At 42.4% G+C, this 17,459-nt stretch overlaps 1 protein-coding gene across 5 annotated transcripts in view; it reads left to right on the forward strand.

Moving 5' to 3' along the window:
• Positions 1–17,459, forward strand: part of LOC109061094 (neuronal migration protein doublecortin-like) — a 223,535-nt gene that overhangs the window by 55,468 nt on the left and 150,608 nt on the right. The window contains exon 1 of one of the 5 annotated variants that reach the window (XM_042778560.1): positions 12,595–13,059. The exons of the other annotated variants lie outside the window; for them this stretch is intronic. The gene's annotated coding sequence lies outside the window, so the exon portion shown is untranslated. Of the gene's footprint in view, positions 1–12,594; positions 13,060–17,459 lie in introns of those variants that run through there. 5 annotated transcript variants of the gene reach the window in all.

The raw sequence follows: 17,459 nt of genomic DNA on the forward strand, positions 1-17,459 counted from the left end.
CGTTCATTCTACAAAGCTACTCTAACTGTACTGTAGTGTAGTGTAAACTGTAGTGTAAAACACAATCTATGATCAATGCAATATACTGTCTATTAAGGTCAGACCTGACACCTAAAATAATGCAGTTTCAGCAATTCCATTTGATGTTAGTGTTTTTATGATATTGTGCAATGATTGACTAAATGTTCCTGTTGGAAGATAACGTGTTAGGGTTTTGGAATAATTTTTAGGGCTCAAGCCTGGAGGGCGAGAGCCCTATTGTTTTCCTTAGGATTATTTTTTTAGGGCTCAAGCCTGGAGGGCGAGAGCCCTATTGTTTTCCTTAGGATTATTAGGGCTCAAGCCTGGAGGGCGAGAGCCCTATTGTTTTCCTTAGGATTATTTTTTATTATTATTATTATTATTATTAGGGCTCAAGCCTGGAGGGCGAGAGCCCTATTGTTTTCCTTAGGATTATTTATTATTATTATTATTTTTTTTTTTTTTTTTCTCAACGTCTCGGGGGCTTTTGGGGCCCTTAACATACTCAAAAACTCTTGAAAATTGGCACACACATTGGAACCTGCGGCCATTAGGGCCGGGCAGAGACTGATACACGGGCGTGGCACAGGGGCTCTACAGCGCCCCCTGGAATATGGAGGGCCATATATCATACATACTTGCACGTAGATGTATGAAACTCGGTACACATATAGATCTCATCAAGCCAAACAACTTTCGTACTGCATATCATAGGCTCCACCCAACAGGAAGTTGGCTATTTAGGGTTTAGTATTGTTATTTTTCGTCAAAGTTTTGGGGGCTTTTGGGGCCCTTAACATGCTCAAAAACTCTTGAAAATTTGCACACACCTTAGAATCTGTGGCCATTAGGAGGCTGCAGAGGCTGGGACCCGGGCGTGGCACAGGGGCTCTACGGCGCCGGCCCTGGAACACAGTCAGAAATGTTGATGTATAGTTCAAACATACTTTCACGTATTCATATGAAACTCAGTACACATATAGATCTCATTGTGCCGAACAACTTTCGTATTGCATGTCATAGGCTCAGCCCAACAGGAAGTCAGCTATTTAGAGCTATGTAAAAAGCGCATGCTCTGGAATTTGATATACTTGTCATAGGTTTTTTACCCGATTGCCACCAAACTCGGTCAACATGACCTCAAGACATTGGGGATGCAAAATTGCCAGGGGATTTTTGATATCTCAAATGGTTTGCTTGTGGCGAGGCGTTGAAATTATGGCGAGAAATGAGAAGCAGGAAGTGTCTAATAACATCCACATACATTTCCTAATTTTAATTAAACTTCATCCATCAATTTGTTTGTTGTATGATGCCGATCGCATATATGTGACTATTAGAAGTCAAAATTATAGCGCCACCAACTGGCAGCAGGAAGTGTGTCATTTTGTTTGTTGTTTGATTTCGATCGCATATATGTGACTATTAGGAGTCAAAATTATAGCGACTAATGACAAAACACGGCCCATGTAAAAAACTGTTGAGGGGATATTGATATCTAATATAGTGTTGCCAATGGCAACATATCAAACTGGAATATTTTTCTGTATAATATATTCTGATTTTGAGGCAGATAACATGCTTAGAATTTCATGGAACTCAGAACACATATCAGTATTAATGATAGCTATACACTGGCAAAAGGTCATAAAAGGGCGTGGAGGAGGCACTCTATAGCGCCACCTTTTGTCAAAAGTGGGGGGCTTAGTTTTAGCTACAGACACCAAACTCGGTACATATATTGTTCTTATTAAAACGGACAACTTTCTAATTTACAGTCATTAGCTACGACCAACGGGAAGTCGGCTATTTTGATTTGAATATGGATTTTTGGCTCTGTGTGAGGAGTGTATGTGTGCTGAGACTTTCATTGTCAGGAGCAATTCCCGGGACTGAGAGGGAGGAGTCTCCCTTAGTTTCACTTTTAAATCGGTTAAAAATACAAATAAATAAATTAATTTAATTCACACTGACAAGCTAAACCAACATATCTTATTATTAGTGGGTCAGGGCTTATTAATAATTGATGTCTGGCCAGAGAATAGAGAGATAGACGAGAGATAAATCACCGCTGCATCAGCGCGTGCAGTCTCAACGAGCTCACAACAAACGAGTTTATTCTTGTTTAAGACCTTTTAAAAATAAAAATATTACGGCGATTGCACACAATCCGCCAATTAGAACACACCAAGTGCTAAAATTCAGATGTTTGTGAGTGTTAAAATGAAATATTTGCTGCAGCCTGTCTGACAGCGCGAGACTTCTGAACACTTGAAGGGAAGAAAGTCTACATACAGAAACTACAACCTTTTACATTAAAACACAGCGGCGAATTAACACAAAACAATTAGAAGAACATATTATAGAGATGAAAATGAGTGTTTATGAGTGCTTGTGAGATTTTCTTTGTCTAAGGGCTGAACATCACATCGATTGCTCTGCGCTCGAGAACACGGTGATGGTTTTTCGGCGAGAACGGACAAATAAATACACATTTCATTAACACTGGCAAGCTAAACCAACATATGATCTCATTAATAATCTCATTAATAATTGATGTCTGGCCAGAGATCAGTATGAAAGACGAGAGAAAAATCACCGCTGCATCAGCGCGTGCAGCCTCACCACAAGCTCACAATAAAAGCATTTTCATAGTTTTAAGAGCTTTTTAAAATAAAATATTACCGCAAATGCACACAATCCACCCATTAGAACACAACAAGAGCTAAATTCAGGTGTTTTTGAGCTGTGTAATTGTGAAAATGAAAGACTATTTGACAGCGTGAGACTGAATAACATCTGTCTCTCGAGCTCCAGAGGACGCTGATTCTGGCTTTTCGTCTCAAGAACGAACAAATCACGTACAAGATTATTTCAAAATACATAATAGCTTGGCGATTGTAAACGAAAACAGCCACGTGAACGTAAACTGTTGAGAAATAAATCTGAAGTGGATCATGATACTGGATTTGAATATTAAAGTGACTGCATTTACCAGCTGCTTTCTGTCTTCAAATTTTAATCTATAAAAAACAGAAAATCATTCGCCTTGGCTGCTTTTTTTTGTATGTATGTATTCATGTATTTATTATCATTATTATTATTATTATTTTGCTCTAACAAGAATTAATCTATATTTAATTAAATCGATGACTTATTTCACATTTGATTTGTCCATTTCTGACTCTAAACACCTATAAACCTAAAACATGCTCTATTAAACTATTGTTAGCAATTTCTTTATCGTCCAATTTAACTGGTGTACACACTTTTATTTTCATAATAAATTTGTTTTTTAGATTATAGACAGTTACAGTGGTCTGTAATAAATATTAACAGGTTTTGTTCAAGCTGCTTAAAATGTTTGAAGTAGGCTTATTTTTTTTATGTAAATCCTAAAAAAAAAAAAAACTTTGGGAAACAGCCATATTTACGAAAAGATGCTTAACCTATAGAAAAATAAAACTATGAATTAAATTAGTGTTTCATTTTTAGTAATGACCATTTTTGTTGTCATAAAACCTTCTTCTTTACAATACAAAATAACAATTGCCAATAGTAAATATTATGAAAACAATAACTGTTGTATTTTTTTCCATCATTATATAGTTTATGTATTATAATTGTAAAAACAAAAACAAATTTAGCAAATCACATAGTAATCATTCAACACTGCTTAAAAATGTAAGTTGAAAATTAAACTCATGATTAAGCATGAAATAAGATACAGAATCAGTAAATTAGATTTTAATGTGGGTATATTATCAGTAAACTAATCATTAAATATTTATAATCATTCAAAAAATATTGGCCCCTTTCATAATGTTGTTCAGAAATGAAGGCCACAATGCTAATGTTGTCCACTCGATGGCGCCACAGGATAGCAAATATTTCAAGATCTGTTCAAAGACTTGCAAATGTTTCATTTATGTGCATAAATAAAAAATGCATATACATTTATTCTTTTTTCATAAACTTTAATAAAGCCCAATATAGTAATTATGCAAAAGCTATCATCTCCTAAATACCATTACTTTTTGTTATTTTAATTGTATTGACAACATATTTTTCAAGTTAACACACATTACTGAAAAAGTGTAGAAGGGACACTATATTATCTATTTTCATGTTGTGCATATAATAGTACTCACAAAAGGACTCATAATTTACTTGAAAAGAGACACGTTCATTGTGTAACTGCATCATCTACACAAACCACTGTGCTTGGACCCCTAATAATCACCTTGACTTAAACCACATTGTTTCAGTTACCCTCTGTGTCTTTGCCCACAACACTTCAGTGACTGAAATGTGAAATAGCAAACAGGGGAAAAAATAAAAGGCATGACTTTATTTGCATCCAGCTAGCCAACTCTATTACAGACGTTCCACAGCCAAGACTTTTATTAGAATAGAAAATAGCGAGGGTTCGAATAAATAGTTTATTAATCATTTAATTTCACTTTCTTAATGAATATTGTTCTGTTTATGTGATTTCAAAGTCTTGATGCTTTGGATTAACCCATTAATTGGCATATCCCTTAAAACCTGAGTGCCAGAGGGTTACTGTAAATGCATGTGCCCGCTGGGCACAGTTTACCTGATGCCACCGGGGTGGCGTTTGCGCTGATGGCTTGAGCCCGCCATCGCTGCTTGCAGCTATATTTTGATTTTGAGACATGTTTGCAGTGTTTTGGTAGATGTAGTGTATTGTGCAATTTGAAAATTAGTGTTGAAGTTTAGTTTGCGATGTGTGATTTTGAGCATGAAATTAACTGTTTTGTCAATTGTGTGTTGTAAGTGTGTTGGGGTGTCAAGAGTTTAGGAAAATTGTTAGAAGTATTGAAAAAACTGTCATAGCGATTGTAAAAAAAACTGTAAATAAAAAAGAAATTGAAAAAGATTAGAAAAGCTAGTGTTACTTTTTATTATTATTATTATTATTATTTTATTATATTATATATATATATATATATATATATATATATATATATATATATATATATATATATATATATATATTAGAATAGTACTATTCCAGAATTTAAGAATAATACTTTTCCACACAAGATCAGCCCAAAGAGGTCCCCTTTTACTATATATCATATGGTCATGCGATTGAAAGAACCTCAACACCTGATTGTGTTTTCTAGATGGGAATGGGAATAAGCTGTAATTTATATATTTGCTTAATTTCAATCAGCTTTTTCTCATTAGCAATGGAATAAAATACAGGAGACATATTTGTGCTTCAATTCACAATATGAACAGCTGTTCACTTTGACTTTAGCCTATAAGTTAGTTTTAGTTATTTATTTTTTATGATATGACGTAAAGTGTTAGAGTGTTTGAAAATTTGGCAGTAAAATTACATTGTTTTGGTCTTGGTTGAGCGTGTGTGTAAATGAAGTTCAAGCGTTTTAAATTTGTTTTAACTATGCATTTTGTGTCAAAGAAACAAGAAATTCATTAATTGTATAGCCTACACAGACGGATGTTGTGCTAACTGTGTTAAGAGTTTAGGAAAATTCTTAAAAGTATTGAAAAAATTGTCATAATGATCGTAAAAAACTAACACAGTACAGGCAGCAAGGTTTTTTTTTGTTTTTTTTTTTACTGTAATTAGTAAGTACTATTCCAGAATGTAAGAATAATACTTTTCCACAAAAGATCAGCCCAAAGAAGCCCTCTTTTACTGAATATCTTATGCTCATGCGACTGAAAGAACCTTAACACCTGAGTGTGTTTTCTAGATGGGAATAAGCTGTAATCTATATATTTGCATAATTTTAATCAGCTCTTTCTTATTAGCAATGGAATAAAATACAGGAGACATATTTGTGCTTCAATTCACAATATGAACATCTGTTCACTTTGACTTTAGCTTATAAGTTAGTTTTAGAAAATTATGTTATCTGATCTGACATATAGTGTGAAAGCATTTGAAAATTTGGCAGTAAAATAACATTGTTTTGGTCTTGGTTGAGCTTGTGTGTAAACAAAGTTCAAGCATTTTATGTAAGGGATAATATACATCCAGCCGGTTGTTCTTGCAGAATAAACCCCTACAGGGTGATCAGGAGTCTCTTGATTAGCCTGAAGGGGTTTATTCTGTGATGATAACCGGCCGGATGTGTATTATCCCGGTTATTACACGGCTACTTGCCACATAAGTAAATAATTAGACACAAAATATTGATTTGAGTTGAAATATTTGAACGCAAAGCTTCCGTGAAGACAGCAGTTACGAGCAAGCAGGAAATTCAAACTAAATGGACATTTAAGGGATAAATTTGTGTTAACTGCATGCATTTTGTGTCAAAGCAACAAGAAATGCGTTAATTGTATAGTCTACACAGACGGATATTGTGCTAACTGTGTTAAGAGTTTAGGAAAATTGTTAAAAGTATTGAAAAAAATTGTCATAGGAATTGTAAAAAACTGTAAAAGTACTGCTATATGAACAAAAGTGCAATAACATTTAGTTTGCAAACACTTTAAACAAATAAGGTGCTTTTTTACAGCAGTATTCCTTTTACATAGTAGCAGTTCAAATATTTCTTGTAAATCTCAACTTAAACATTAATGTAATCAAATTAAATATAAAAACCAAAGCCATTTGCCTCTGCCAGGGCATTAAAGTTTTTATAGAAAATATTTTATAGTTTGTTATAGAAAAACAAGTTATGCTCAGAGTCCAGAGCCTAGATCATAACATTATTACAGGCACCTTCCAAGTAGAGACCTGCACAATCATGGGACCCGCGGGACCCAACAGAACAGAGTTTGGTGCAGGACAACACTTGATTGGTGAGTGCGGTTGGGTAGAGACTCGTGTGTGCAGGATGCGGGAGAATAAGGGTGTAGTCACACTAGGCAATCTTAACCGTGCCTGAGCGCCCCCAAAGCCCAGTTCATTTGACTATGTTCATTTAGCCATCCCTGGCTTGGTTGGAAGAGGTGGGCCAGAGCACGATTCGGTTGGGCTCGGGTGCAGTACACATTTCACGAGGTTAAAATTACATAAAATTAGCTGAAGTATATAATGCTAATTTGGCGTGCTGTCCGGGGAAGGGCTCCGAGCTCTTCCCCGGGAAAAGGAAAATCCGACTGCGCAGGCTCTTGCGGCATCTGATGGGAGATCAGGACTCAGGGCATTGAATGGGTAAGCCTCAACAGGCGGGGGGAAAAGATTTGGACAGTGTTTGGCAGGAGGTCGAGACTATTAACGTCGTACGGCTGAGCATCGCTACCCGTCAAACAGGAATGAAAAGTTAGTTGGCCGTGAGACTCTCGTCGACGTCCAATGGGAGCTCAATACTCAAGGCATCGAATGGGTAAGCCTCGCCGACCGTAGAAAGGAAAAGGTAAGGTTGTCTAGCCGGGAGGCTCTCGCCGACATCCGATGGGAGCTCAATACTCAAGGCATCGAACGGATAAGCCTCTCCGACCGTAGCATGAAGAAAGTAAAGTTTATGTGGCTGGGAGACTCTCGCCGACGTCCGATGGGAGCTTAATACTCAAGGCATCGAACGGGTAAGCCTCTCCGACCGTAGAAAGGAAAAGGTAAGGTTGTCTAGCCGGGAGGCTCTCGCCGACATCCGATGGGAGCTCAATACTCAAGGCATCGAACGGATAAGCCTCTCCGGACGCAAGACGGAAAGGTAAAGTTCTGTTGCCAGGAGGCTTTCGCTGGTGTCTGATGGGAGCTCAATACTCAAGGCATCGAACGGATAAGCCTCTCCGGACGCAAGACGGAAAGGTAAAGTTGTGTTGCCAGGAGGCTTTCGCTGGTGTCTGATGGGAGCTCAATACTCAAGGCATTGAACGGGTAAGCCTCGCTGACCGAAGGAGGAAAAGGTAAGGGTGTGTGGCCGGGAGGCTCTCGCCGACGTCCGATGGGAGCTCAATACTCATAGCATCGGACGGGTAAGCCTTTGTTGACCATAGGATGAAAAAAGTAAGTTGTCTAGCCGGGAGAGTCTTGCCGACATCCGACGGGAGCTCAATACTCACAGCGCCGAACGGGTAAGCCTCGCCGACCGTAGAAAGGAAAAAGTAATGTTGTCTAGGTGGGAGGCTCTCGCCGATGTCTGATGGGAGGTAAATACTCACGACATCAAACCGGTAAGCCTCTCTGAACATAAGACGGAAAGGTAAAGTTGACTGGCCAGTATTTGGCCAGACAGTGAAGGTTTTTTTTTTTTTTGTATGGGCCGGGAGGCTCTTGACGGCATCTAGTGAGTGCTCAATACTCACGACATGGACTGGTCAGGTTCGCCAGTAGTCAGATGGAAAGATCAAGATCGCTTGACCGTGAGGGCTCTTGCAGCATTCGACGGGAGTTCAATACTCACTGCACGGACGGCTAAGCAACACTGATAATTAAAAAAAAAAACATTCACGCGACCGGGAAAGCTCTTGCAGCACCTGCCAGGGAGTTCAATAATAAGAACAATTTGGGTTGTCTAAATGGGTAGATGCTTTGAGGATTACTTTGTGTAACTGTTTAAAAAATCAGATGAGCTGCTTCCGATAACGTGTCAGAAAATCTTGGTGCGGTCTTTGCATTCGAAAGTAAATGTCATGAGTCAGTTTTTTCTTCCGTTTTCATGCGTTTCGTCAGCAGTTACATCCTGTCTGTATTGAGAGGTACTCACCTATTCTTGTCTTGTCTGCCTGGAACAGTCTAGCCCCAAAGTATTTGCTGTATTCTGCTGCTGTTGCTGCTGAATGTAAACCACTGTGGTTCTCTCACCCTGCCTGAGTTATCTACTCCTGAGCTTCAAGTCTGCTACAAGGGAGTCCTGATCTGTTACTCATCGAGACAGGAGTCTTTCCTTCTTTCAAGTTACTATTTACAGTTCAGTGTGCTTTAATGACGGACTGCCTTTGTTATATATTATTTCATTAAAGACTGTTATTCCTGTCATCTCTGCTTTTGGATCCTTCATTTATCAGCGTGACAGAATAATCCAACCATCATGGATCCAGCAGATGAGAGGCCTGTCCGGTCAGCGATCGATGATCAAGGTCTTTGATAGATCCGTCTTCGGCAGCGAGGCATCACGTCTACTTGCTGTGCTACGTCAAGGCAGAAGATCTGTAGCAGATTTCGCAATAGAGTTCCGGACTCTGGCTACTACAAGTGAGTGGAATGATCCTGCACTAACTGCTCGCTTTCTTGAAGGGTTGAATGTAGACCTTAAGGAGGAGATCTACGTGCGGGGGTCACCAACTCAGCTCGATCAGCTTATCGACCTGGCCATCCGCCTTGACAAGTGTTTTGAGCAGAGGCGTCGAGTTTGTTCTCCACTTTTCACACCATGTGATAACTTTCCTTCTGCTACTGCTTCTGTTCAGAACCAACCTGATGCTGTACCCATGCAGCTGGGGGGCGTATGCATCTCCCCGGAGGAACGACAGCGGCGAATTATTAACCGTCTCTGCCTTTACTGTGGTATGGCTGGCCATTTCGCTTCATCCTGCAGTTTAAAAGCCAAAGCTCGCCAGTAGACGGAGGAGTACTGGTGAGCGCTTCTGTCATCTCCTCATCACCAAGGTCTCGAACCACTATATCCACTGTTCTCCGTTGGGCTGGTTTTTCTGTTACCGGTCTTGCCCTCGTCGACTCAGGTACTGAGGGCAATTTTATCGATGAGATGTGGGCTCGTGAGAACAAGATTCCCTTAGTTGATTTGACTGATGTCGCCTCTGTCTTTGCCCTGGATGGCAGAGAGCTTTCTTCTGTTCGTTGTGTCACCAGTCCGGTTAGTCTCACTGTTTCCGGCAATCATCATGAGACAGTTCATTTTATGTTTTTCAGTCTCCCTTTTCCCCCAGTGTTTTAGGACATCCCTGGCTTATCCAACATAATCCTCACATTGATTGGGTTAAGGGGTCTATTCATTCATGGAGTTTAGCTTGTCATGTAAATTGTCTGGTTTCCGCTGTTTCTCCCGTGTCTTCTGTTCCTCTTTTCCAGGAGGAGCCTGATGATTTGTCTGGTGTCCCGGAGGAGTACCATGATCTGCGGGCGGTTTTCAGTCGTTCCCGGGCGGTTTCCTTACCGCCTCACCGTCCATATGACTGCTCTATAGAACTCCTTCCTGGCACCACGCCTCCTCGCGGTAGACTGTACTCTCTTTCGGCGACCCCAACCTCCCCTTCGGCGCGAGAGGCTCTGGAAAGAAATCTCACAGAGTCTCTCGACGCGGGGATCATTACTCCTTCTTCGTCTCCCGCCGGCGCTAGGTTTTTCTTTGTAAAGAAGAAGGATGGTTCTTTGCGTCCTTGTATCGATTATCGAGGGCTGAATGACATAACAGTCAAGAACCGTTATCCTTTGCCTCTTATGTCGTCGGCTTTTGAGATCCTACAGGGCGCAAGGGTTTTAACAAAGTTAGACTTGCCCAACGCCTACCATTTAGTGCGTATTAAGGAGGGAGATGATTGGAAGACCGCGTTCAACACTCCTGTCGGTCACTTTGAATACCGGGTTCTACCTTTTGGTTTGGTCAACGCTCCCGCTGTATTTCAAGCGTTAGTAAACGATGTCTTAAGAGACATGCTAAACGTTTTCGTGTTCGTTTACTTGGATGACATCTTAATTTTCTCACCCTCTCTCCAGGTACACGTTCAACACGTTCGCCGTGTCCTGCAGCGCTTATTAGAGAATCGCCTATTCGTCAAGGCTGAGAAATGCATTTTTCATGCCCAGTCGGTTACTTTTCTCGGTTTGGTCAATTCAGCGGAGGGGATTAGTATGGACCCTGACAAGGTTTGTGCAGTTCTTGATTGGGCTGTTCCCGATTCTCGAGTCGCGCACCCCGGAGTTAGAGGTACATTAGCGGCTATCCGTCAGAGATTTTGGTGGCCCACTCGTGAGCGTGATATTCGTCGTTTTGTTGCTGCTTGTTCTATCTGCGCTCAGACTAAGTCTAGTAATAATCCTCCGGCGGGTCTTCTCAGACCTCTTCCCGTTCCTTCTCGTCCCTGGTCGCATATTGCGTTGGATTTTGTTACCGGGCTTCCCCCTTCGTCTGGCAATACGGTCATTCTCACCGCCGTGGACCGTTTTCTAAGGCTGCGCATTTTATTCCGCTCCCTAAATTACCGTCGGCTCAGGAGACCGCACAGATTATGGTGGATCACGTTTTCAAGATCCATGGTCTTCCTTCCGGACATTGTGTCTGACAGAGGTCCGCAATTCACTTCTCTGTTCTGGAGGGAATTCTGTCACCAGATAGGGGCTTCCCCCAGTCTGTCGTCAGGATTCCATCCACAGACCAATGGGCAAGCCGAAAGGACCAATCAGATTCTTGGTCGCATGCTGCGTAGTCTTACCTCTCAGAATCCCGCGTCTTGGTGCGAGCAGTTACCATGGGCCGAATATGCTCATAATTCTCTCCCATCGTCCGGCACTGGGTTATCTCCGTTTGAAGGTTGCCTTGGTTTTCCAACCGCCTGTTTTCTCCGCCCAGGAGTCTCAGGCCTCGGTTCCGTCCGTCGAGGCTTTTATTCAGAGATGTAAGCGTACCTGGAGGAGGGTGAGATCTGCCTTATGTCAGACTAGGGAACGTACTCGTTGTGCCGCTAATCGCCGCAGGGTGAGATCTCCCAGATATATTTGCGGACCGAGGGTGTGGTTATCCACCCGCAATTTGCCTATTCAAGAGACGTCTCGCAAGCTCATGCCTCGTTTTATTGGACCCTTTTCTATTGTTAAGGTCATCAGTCCAGTCGCTGTAAAGCTTAGACTGTCTGGTCAGATGCGCCGTGTTCATTCAGTTTTTCATGTGTCTTGCATTAAACCCGTTATTCGTGCGCCCACACGTCCCTCCGTTCCCCCTCCTCCTATTGACGAGGGGGCCTCCATTTACAGAGTTCGAAGACTACTCGACGTTCGTCCCCGGGGGCGTGGTCACCAGTTTTTGGTGGACTGGGAGGGGTACGGTCCTGAGGAGAGGCGGTGGATTCTAGCCCAGGATGTCCTGGACCGCTCGCTGATTGACAACTTCTACCGGTCCCGTCAGGCTCCTTCCTCGAGCGCCTAGAGGCGCTCGTTGAGGGAGGGGTACTGTCATGAGTCAGGTTTTTTCTTCCGTTTTCTCTCTCGCACACTCTCACTCATTTACTTACACACACACACATATACATACACACACACACACACACACACACACACACACACTTACCTTATTAGCTCATTATTATATTACACTTTCTCTTTCTCTGTCCTGCTGACCTTTCTCTCTTCATGCACCTGTTTGTCATTGCAATCAGCGCTCGCGCTGATTTGCTTTGACACCTGTTTCTACTTTGCCCTAAGTGTTCACGCTTTATCTGGTGTTTGCTCTGGTAGATTCTTTGTTGGATTATTGTTACATGTCATGCGTTTTGTCAGCAGTTACATCCTGTCTGTATTGAGAGGTACTCACCAATTCGTGTCTTGTCTGCCTGGAACAGTCTAGCCCCAAAGTATTTGCTGTATTCTGCTGCTGTTGCTGCTGAATGTAAACCACTGTGGTTCTCTCACCCTGCCTGAGTTATCTAATCCTGAGCTTCAAGTCTGCTACAAGGGAGTCCTGATCTGTTACTCATCGAGACAGGAGTCTTTCCTTCTTTCAAGTTACTATTTACCAGTTCTGTGTGCTTTAATGACGGACTGCCTTTGTTATATATTATTTCATTAAAGACTGTTATTCCTGTCATCTCTGCTTTTGGATCCTTCATTTATCAGCGTGACAGTTAAGCGTACAAAAAAATAAATAAATAGAATTTCCTGTGCCAGTGTGCCCAAAATAAGTGCTATGAATCTGGATGCATAGGGATAACTCTGAAATCTGAGGTGATGTCGACTTTTGCCAGCCAAGTGCTAAGACCCATGAAATATATAAGGTTTTTTTTTTTTCAGAAAGTTATACGGAGCTGACGGATTGATTAGGCGTTTCTTACCCCAGAATTTTCCAAGTAGCCACTCCAGTGGCTTATGCAAAACTGAGAAGGCGGGGCATCGAAAGGGCTGATCGTTAATGGGTATGGACCGGTATGATAGCCTTAAGCCAAAAAATATCACTGTTTTACAGTATTGTTTTTTTTATTGTTTTTTTATATATATATATATAAATGACTGGGTAAATCTCATTTGATTTGTTTCTTTGATTTGTTTCCTAAAAAGGAGAAGGAAAAATAAATAAATGAAGACTGACATCGTTATTTAACCTAAATATGTAATTACAGTTAATTTTAGTTATATACTTCATGTACATATCATTTCATATCATTTAGTTATATAACAATAATCATACACATAATCTGATTTAATAACCCAATCTGAAGCAAAAACAGAATGTTCTCACAAGCTTTGTGAAATTATACCACGTAAACTTTTTATTGGACAGTCAGCTCCCCTTAGAAACATGTTCATATAAACCCCCAAATCAGTATTGGGGATTTTCCTCCAATAGTTTGTGCATCATGAACAGTGAGTGATCTGCCTGCTACAGTAAGTCAAAAATGATTATTATTATTTTTTTATTATTATTTATTTAATTAATTTATTATTATTATTTATTTGTTTTTTACATCAAGAAGGCTCGCATGAAAAATTGCAACTTTTGATGTCCACATTCAAGAATTTATGATTGCCGTAACACCTTTGTAGTAAAGAATTGTAAAAAAATTCAAGATTAGGTGTACATTTGAATTAAATGTTTAGTCAAACGAGGATTAAATTGCACAGTGATATGGAGAAACAATCATCGGGAAGTTGGTGCCCTTTGAAGGCTTTTGACAATGCATGTACATTATATAACAGTATCGTTAATTGCTTTTCATACCTCATTTAAACCAATCACCAAGGCCTCATTGCTATTATATATGTATTTCAGTTAATTTTAAAGGCTAATGTTTGATAAGGGCCAGGTTTTTTTTTTTTTTCTTTTTTTTTTCTTGGCTTCTGTGAAAGCATTCGCTGCTGCAGCAGTGGAGAAATATAGATAGAGGCTCCTGCGGGAGCAGACACTGCAGCGGCAGTGGAGAAAATAGGGAAAATCTCCTGAGGGAGCGGAGAGATATAGATAGAGGCTCCTGCAGGAGCGAGAACTGCAGTGGAGAAATATAGATAGAGGCTCCTACGGGAGCAGACACTGCAGCGGCAGTGGAGAAATAAAGATAGAGGCTCCTGTGGGAGTGGACACTGCAGCGGCAGTGGAGAAATATAGACAGAGGTTCCTGCGGGAACAGACACTGCAGCGGCAGTAGAGAAATATAGACAGTGGTTTCTGCGGGGGGGGAAACTGCAGTGGCAGTGGAGAAATATAGATAGAGGCTCCTGCGGGAGCGGACACTGCAACGGCAGTGGAGAAAATAGGGAAAAGCTCCTGCGGGAGCGGACACTGCAGCGGCAGTTGAGAAATATAGATAGAGGCTCCTGCGGGAGCGGACACTGCAGCGGCAGTAGAGAAATATAGACAGAGGTTTCTGCGGGAGCGGACACTGCAGCGGCAGTGGAGAAATATAGATAGAGGCTCCTGCGGCAGCGGACACTGCAGCGGCAGTGGAGAAATATAGATAGAGGCTCCTGCGGGAGCGGACACTGCAGCGGCAGTGGAGAAATATAGATAGAGGCTCCTGCGGGAGCGGACACTGCAGCGGCAGTGGAGAAATATAGATAGAGGCTCCTGCGGGAGCGGACACTGCAGTGGCAGTGGAGAAAATAGGGAAAAGCTCCTGAGGGAGTGGAGAGATATAGATAGAGGTTCCTGCGGGAGCGAGAACTGCAGCAGGTTTTTTTTTTTTTTTAAATAAACGTGCAACTTTAAGGTTATTAGGTTTAGAAACACATGCATTTCCTATTACTCACGCAAAGAAATAAGTATTTAAAAACTAGCCGATGCGCACGTTGGCTAGACTTGGAGAGAGGTGCCTAGTAATACTCACGTCACATGTGAATTAGGTTGCACTTGTTGATTGTTTTTTAGTGGTAAACCTTATTTTTAGCTGTACAAAACAGTTGGTTTTGCTGCTTGATATTGACAATTGATGTGTCCTATCATATTATTTTAATCTGTTATCTTAAGAACACTCTAGTTTGTACTGCAAACAGTTTTACTGTTTACTGCATGTTGTTATTCTCCTCGTTATTTACCTATAGCAGCTAATGAAACGGAAGTCTCACCCATAGGATCACTTCTGCATTGAGGAAAAAGGTGGATAATCTATAGTCGTTTAGGTACATAACTGAAATCATTTTCTCTCAAATCAATCTTTTTTATCTGTTTATCTGAGTGAAGTGTAATTTAAAATACAGGAAAAAATGCTCGCGAAATTAAGAAAATCTTAGAAATTTATTTGTATTCTACGCCGTTTACGACGTGGCTGAAAATAATATCAAGATCCTTGTGTCACAACGTCTTTAACAACTTTCAGCAACCAATGACACCTTTTAGCGACTTACCTAAAAATGTATTTGCAACACGGCCTGTGCCGCTAGCACGAGAGCTTGAGGCCTGGCTGCATGATGACGCTGCGGCCGGATGAGCCACGGTAAAAGGTTGAGTCGAAGCGGGAAGCCAGTGAGGCTTTGAGATCGGGGGCGCTGCCCAGTCTCATTTCTAAGCCTGCCGCTGCGAGCCAGCGTTTAAGGAGAGCCGGGTTTTGTGTGCCGCAGGGCAATGGAGGTGTCGAGCGAGGCGAGTTTGAGGCCTGATATATTGGCCGCCCTGTTGTTGTGGATTTAGGAGTGAGGTTTGGCTGATTGCTGGGAGACTAATAATTTAGATCATACAGATCCGCTTTGTTTACCTTCGCGAGGACGGAGCGTCGGAATTAATCGCCGTTTGCCTCAGGATTACATGCGGTCCACTTTCCGATTGGAGGAATTGTAGGCACAGCCTAAAGATAAAAGGACGCCGGGGAAAAATTGGACGTGACACCGGTAGATGCGAGGTTAAGCCTCGGTGTCATGGGGAGTGTGTGGCTGGTCGAGCAGAGCAGCAAAGAAGACCCCCAGAGATGCTCGGTCAGAGTTGTGCTTTCTTTCCTGCAAGAAAGGTTGGAGCGTAGGCTGTCACCCTCCACCTTGAAAGTGTATGTGTCTACCATTGCAGCCCATCACGATGCAGTGGACAGATGGTCCCTGGGGAAGCATGACTTGACCGTTAGGTTCCTGATGGGTGCCAGAAGGTTAAGTCCTCCTAGGACACCCCTGATGCCCTCCTGGGGCTGCGCTATTGTCCTGGTTGGACTTCAGAGGGGTCCCTTTGAGCGGCTTGATTCAGTTGAGCTGAAGTTCCTGTCTCTCAAGTATTTTCCGTAAGTTAAGAGTGCCTTGTGTTCAGGCTGGCCTACTCTCACGTTGTCCTGAGACCCCGGCCTGGATACGTGCCCAAGGTTCCCAGCACTCCCTTCCGAGACCAGGTGGTGAACCTGCAAGCACTGCCCCAGGAGGAGGCAGATCCAGCCTTGCCGTTGCTGTGTCCCGTAAAAGTACTTCGTATATACGTGGACCACACCAGGAGCTTCAGAAGCTCTAAGCAGCTCCTGGTCTACTTTGGGGGTCAGCAGAAAGGGAAGGCTGTCTACAAGCAGAGGTTGATCCACTGGATAGTGAATGCCATCGCATTGACGTACCATTCCCAAGGTGAGCCATGCCCCGTGGGGGTGAGGGCTCACTCCACACAGAGTGTTGCCTCCTCCTATGCTTTGGCGCATGGCGCCTCTCTGGCAGACATCTGTCATGCTGCAGGCAGGGCGACACCTAACACCTTGGCAAGGTTTTACAACCTTCGTGTAGAGGTGGTTTCTTCCCATGTGTTGGGTAACAGGTAATTGGCAGGAAGAACTGGCTCGGTGTCACGCTTGCTGCACCATTCCCCCTCACACGGGGATGCGAGCGCCTTTTTTCTCCCAGTAGAGTTCCCCGGTTAGCGTACCCTGGTCGAGCATCCTCCAGCACCCGCATCGGTCATACTTAGCAGAGCAGTCTGTCGCCAGGCCGAGTACTGGTGTTAGCATGCCTGGAGTCCCGGTCAGCCCCTGTACTGGGCTGGGTGTCCATATGGCTTGATTTCCTATGGGTAATCCCATATGTGTATTCTTCCACGGTAAGGTTCCCCTCTTGGTAAACCCATGTCATCCCTTGACAGACCCACTCTGTCAGTCTCTTCTGGCAGCTGTTCCATCCCTACTCTAAGGTAGGACCTATAGAGACCCATTCCATATGTAGTACTGCTCCTGGGTCAGTCCATATCAGTATCTCCACAGGTCACCTCCCTATGGGTAGGATGTGGTCTCCGTAGCAACCTTTTCCTAGGCTCGCTTCTCCATCATTTTGCCTAGCTGAAAGAACAAATAGGAAAGATTTGAAGCAATCTTTCACTGAAAAAAACTTTTTGTGGACGGAACAGCAGCATGGCCTTCTCCAGCAGCGATGT

This window comes from Cyprinus carpio, chromosome A21, assembly GCF_018340385.1.
Source record: "Cyprinus carpio isolate SPL01 chromosome A21, ASM1834038v1, whole genome shotgun sequence".
Taxonomy (NCBI): Eukaryota; Metazoa; Chordata; class Actinopteri; order Cypriniformes; family Cyprinidae; genus Cyprinus; species Cyprinus carpio.